The 5,478-nt window shown below is 32.9% G+C and overlaps 1 long non-coding RNA gene across 1 annotated transcript; it reads right to left on the reverse strand.

Moving 5' to 3' along the window:
• Nucleotides 1-512: 512 nt before the first annotated feature.
• On the reverse strand, nucleotides 513-2,750 carry LOC126883900 (uncharacterized). Its single transcript, XR_007697745.1, has 2 exons — nucleotides 2,420-2,750; nucleotides 513-2,290 (listed from the first exon to the last, which is right to left on the reverse strand). It is a non-coding gene; the product is annotated as an uncharacterized LOC126883900 (long non-coding RNA).
• Between the last annotated feature and the right edge of the window lie 2,728 nt (nucleotides 2,751-5,478).

Consider the following 5,478-nt stretch of genomic DNA (forward strand, 5'->3'; position numbering starts at 1 on the left):
TGTAACAAAAATACAGGTCATAAATTAAATCACATATTCTGGGACCAAAAATAGTTCAAATGAACCTAACTTACCTTGTACAAATATGCACATAAAAAAAAGTTACAGCCCTTTGAAATTACAAAATGAAAATCGATTTTTTCGATTATATCGAAAACTATTAGCGATTTTTTATTGAAAATGGACATGTGACATGTGGCATTATTATGGCAGGAATATCTTAAAGAAAAATTATGGTGAAATTTGTGCACCCCATAAAAATTTTATGGGGGTTTTGATCCCTTAAATCTTCCCAAACTTTTGTGTATGTTCCAATTCAATTTTATTATTGTGGTACCATTAGTTAAATTCAATATTTTTGTTTCTTAGTATTTTTCAGATAAGGCAGTTTTTATCGAGTTGCGACTTCTTTTTTAATATGTCCACGTAAAAATTTTATGGGGGTTTTGTTCCTTTAAACCCCCCAAATGTTTGTGTATGTTCCAATTAAACTATTACTGAGCTACCATTAGTTAAACAGAGTGTTTTCAAAACTTTTTTGCCTCTTTGTATTTTTTCGATAAGGCACGTTTTATCGAGTCTGGCTTCTTTTTTAATATGGTTCAAAATATACCTAAAAATGTAAAGCATAAATAAGTTTGCATATTATTACCAAGTCTCCATAATCGTACTTAACCATATACAAATATGTGGTGGATTTGACAAATATTCAAAATATTTCGATAAAAATTGACTTTTTGAAAAAGCAATAAGAGGCAAAAAAGTTTTTAAAACATTGTTTAAATGGTAGGTACTACAATAATAATTAAATTGAAACGTGCACAAAAGCACTTTGTTTTCGATACATTGGAAAAAATCACTTTTCATTTTGTAACTTCAAATGAGTGATAAAGGCACAGAGACTTAGATCACGAGGTCACATTGAAAGGATGCCAAAAACGAGGACTCCGAAAAGGGTACTAAACTACACTATAGCTTCAAGAAAGAGAAGAGGAAGACCGGAAAATAGATGGAAGCAAGAGGTCGAAAAAGATTTGGAAAGAATGGTGTTACAGGGTCAGAAAAGAAAAATGAATAAGAGGAAGGAATGGAGAAAAATCACATATCAAGCCAGAGAAGATCTCAGTACATAAAGAAACGTGAAAATGAAGAAAAAAACAAACTTTTCAAGCCATGGGCCTCTAAGGCCCTTGGTGCTATTAATATATAACTTCAAAGGGCTGTAACTTTTCTTTTGTGCACATTTGTACTAAGGTAAGTTAGGTCCAATCAAACTATTTTTGGTCCCAGGATATGGGATTAAATTTATGACCTGTATTTTTGTTACACCCTGTATATATATATATAAAGGTTATATTTGGTTCTTGGGACATCAAAGTATATTTTTTAGACATTCCCTGGATATAGTCACTGATGTGACATACCTCCGATTTGTTTTTTCATGAGTTTTTTTAAGAGAGACTAAAAACTTTTTTTATGGTCACCTCCTGTTTTCATATATTTTTTGACATGTTTTGTAGTAAATCTATCTATTTACTACAAGACATGTCAAAATTTACATGTGAAAGCAGGAGATGATCCTAAAAATGGTTTTTCGTCTCCTACAAAATTCATGAAAAATCAGATAGGAGAATTTGTACATTGCAATTCTCTGATGTTTGGGAAAAAGGGCTTAAGTCAGAAATGCACATCGATAATGTTTTGATGATTTCTGGACCAGAAAAATCGGCTCTTTTTATTGGTACATACAGTTTACGTCTACAACAGTTTTTTGCTGGTCCAGAAATCATCAAAACATTAGCAATGTGCAATTCTGACTTACACCCTTTTTGTCAAACATAAAAAAAAGCAATCTGGTCATAACTGACCAATGAGCAATTTTAATTTAACCTAAATTACTATTGTTTCTTAAAATGAAGAGCTTACCCGATAGCGTCTCTTATCTAATCTAACAAGATCGTGCACTATTCTAACATACACAGCCACATCACGCACTATGCTCTGCTTTTCACTATCACCTATCACTCAAACTAGTTCAAAAGGCTTTGTCCTCTTCAATCTTCTAGTTTGCCCAGTAGTATCCAGGAGCTGGATTTCCTGTTGTTTGTCGGGATTCCTGCTATCTTCTTGATGATTATATCCAGGTTCCATTCCTAGGTCTTAATATTTGTTTATAAAGTAATAACTTATTATGCATGGACAATGTTGAGTTTCTTCCAATTAGCCAATACACTTTTTATATCTTTATTTTGGTTATATCTGGTTTTTTGTAGACCACTTTCAGCTGATTCTAAAAAAAATTAAAATGAACGGTAATTTTTCTATTCTTTACAATTAAAAATCAAAATATTTACAGGTAATACATGCATAAATGATTCGTTTCATAAAGAAAATTGAAAACGGATTTTATAATACTTACATAATTGTTTAAGAGATCCAGCCATAGCCAAAACTAGCATACTAAACAGTACAGTTGAGTACAGCAAAAAAAAGCCACTAATTTCCATTTTTCACCCCCTTATCGATGCATTTTTTTCTAATCAAAATTTTTACTAAATTTTTAGGTTATCTTATGATGAAAATGAAATAAGATGACTTGATGACCAATGACCACGCGACGCTACATAGATACTCGCGCGGCAAATTTGAAAATGAACGCAAATTGAATAGTAAATGGCCTCTCTTTAGAGTATGGAAAATTTTACCCCTCCAGGAGGACATTGTACTCTTTTCATAGAATATCTTGTGGTAACTTTCCAGCCATAATTTAATCAGATGTTCACGGAATAGAACTTTGATAGTAGAATTCCTGGAATGTTTTGTTGTTAGGGGAAACTTTTATTTTATTTATTCTTGAATATTTCCTGTTGTTAAACATTGTAACCAATAATTTACAAATAAGATTTTCATTACATTACATGAAATCAAAACATGTTTTGGATATTAAACTATATAGTTTATAATTGTAATAATTTAATATACAATTTTGAATTAAGATTTAATCTTTTCGATTTAAACTACAGTAAAACTTGTGTTACCGGCCCCCTGCCAACACCGGCCACCTGTACTAACGGCCAGTTTAAAAATTCCCCACACTAATTACAGTAAAACCTGTCAGTAACGGCCGCTAAAAATGAAAAAGCTATTGGATGATATAGAAAGGTGACCAGTATTGCCAGTTTTTGTAGTCTAGATATAATTGGTTTGGGGAATTTTTAAACTGGCCGTTAGTACAGGTGGCCAGTAACACATAATGTACTGTATATCTAGGCTACAAAAACTGGCAATAACGACCACTTTTCTATATCGGCCAATAGTTCTTTCATTTTAGTGGCCGTTAGTGACAGGTTTGACTGTATTTCATTAACCTAAAGTTAACGCAAGTTAATATTTTATTGAATTATTTTGCTATTTGATCCCGTAATTGGTATAATGTGTCCAATATAAGCGTTCATAAAACGTCCGTATTTCGTCCAGTATGGACGTCCAAAGGACGTTCAACGTCGGACGTCCAAAGGACGTCCATATTTATTCCGTCCGAAGGACGTCCAACGTCGGACGTCCAAACATAATACAAAATTGATCTATTTTTTGTAAATTTCAGTAATTTTCAGGGTTAGGGGGGGGCAAATGCCCCCCTGCCCCCTATCAAATGACGTCCCTGACTAACGGCCAGTTTAAAAATTCCCCAAACCATTTACAGTAACGGCCACTAAAAATGAAAAAACTATTGGCCGATATAGAAAGGTGGCCGGTATTGCCAGTTTTTGTAGTCTAGATATGGTTTGGGGAATTTTTAAACTGGCCGTTAGTACATGTGACCAATTTTGGCAGGTGTCCGTTACTGACAGGTTTTACTGTATTTCATTAACGTAAATAAGTTAATATTTTATTGAATTATTTTGCTATTTGATCCCGTAATTGGTATAATGTGTCCAATAGAAGCGTTCATAAATTGTCCGTATTTCGTCCAGTATATATACGTCCATATTTATTCCATCCGAAGGACGTCCAACGTCGGACGTCCAAAGGACGTCCATTTTTATTCCGTCCGAAGAATGTCCAACGTCGGACGTCCAAAGGACGTCCATATTTATTCCTTCCGAAGGACGTCCAACGTCGGACGTCCATATTTATTCCTTCCGAAGGACGTCCAACGTCGGACGTCCAAAGGACGTCCATTTTTATTCCGTCCGAAGGACGTCCAACGTCGGACGTCCAAAGGACGTCCATATTTATTCCTTCCGAAGGACGTCCAACATGGGACGTCCAAAGGACGTCCATTTATAGTCCATGGACGTTAGGACCAAAAATGGACCTATTTTGGACGTCCATTGGACGTCGTGTGCTATTAGGGTTATACTGTGAGAAAATATCAAGTTTGCTAACATAAAACCGTGCAGAAAAGTGCACTTTGAATAGTGGTTGTAGAAAAACTAATTTCTTTAACGTAGACACTGCCTATCCAACGTTGCTTTGTGGTATGTTTTTCTGTTCTACGGTAAATAAATTAGTATGCGATTAATATATAATTGAAGAATCTGTCAAATTTTGCAATACATTATTTTAAAACTGTACATGTGTACATTAATATTCTTAAGAACACTTGGTACTACAAAACAAAAATGTAATTATTTTATATTATATTGTTAATAATATACGATACAAATTGCTACAAATAATGTTAAAAACTGTTTTTAAAACGATTTAAACCAAAAAATAAATACAGCTTTAAAATTTAATAAATTTGCTTGAGTTTTAACGCAAATAATTTGTGCTATATCAAAATGTATTTTATTTCGGTTAATATAATAATTAAGCAATGTAAGATATTGTATTAGATTTTGTAATAAAAATTTTTATAACTACATTAGTGATTTCAATAAAACACTCACCAGTGTACAGTCGGACCAGATTCACTTTGTATTTGAGATTTGGATACGCATTATGATTGGCGTTCGGTTTTTCCCCATTTTCTGAATTTTATTTTGGTACCGTGCAGATATTTTATTAGACGAGAAGTTGGCAAAATAAAATTCAGAAAATTTGGAAAAACCCAACGTCAACAACAGTGCGCATCCAAATCTCAAAAACAAAGTGAATCTGGTCGGACTGAAAGATGCCTCATCGAAGAATGAAACTTCAGCCGCTTCAACACCACCTCTAGCACTATAATATTCAATTGTTTTATTTTTAAAACACGATCCACAATCACAAATATTTTTTTATTTTTTTTTAGAAATTTATAATTCACACTCGTGTTCGTATCGTACATCAACCTGATGGTTACTTGGTGGAAGTTGTCTGAGTAATTTATGTATAATAATAATATATTATGTAATACTGAAAATGAAAATGACTAACATAAAAATAGTTTAGGGACAAAATACAAGCTAAGCATGAATTAATAATGAGATGAAAAGTATTAGTCTATCTAATAAATGATAGTATAATAATAAATGAACTATAGGCGAATAT

This window comes from Diabrotica virgifera, chromosome 4 (genome assembly GCF_917563875.1).
Source record: "Diabrotica virgifera virgifera chromosome 4, PGI_DIABVI_V3a".
Taxonomy (NCBI): Eukaryota; Metazoa; Arthropoda; class Insecta; order Coleoptera; family Chrysomelidae; genus Diabrotica; species Diabrotica virgifera.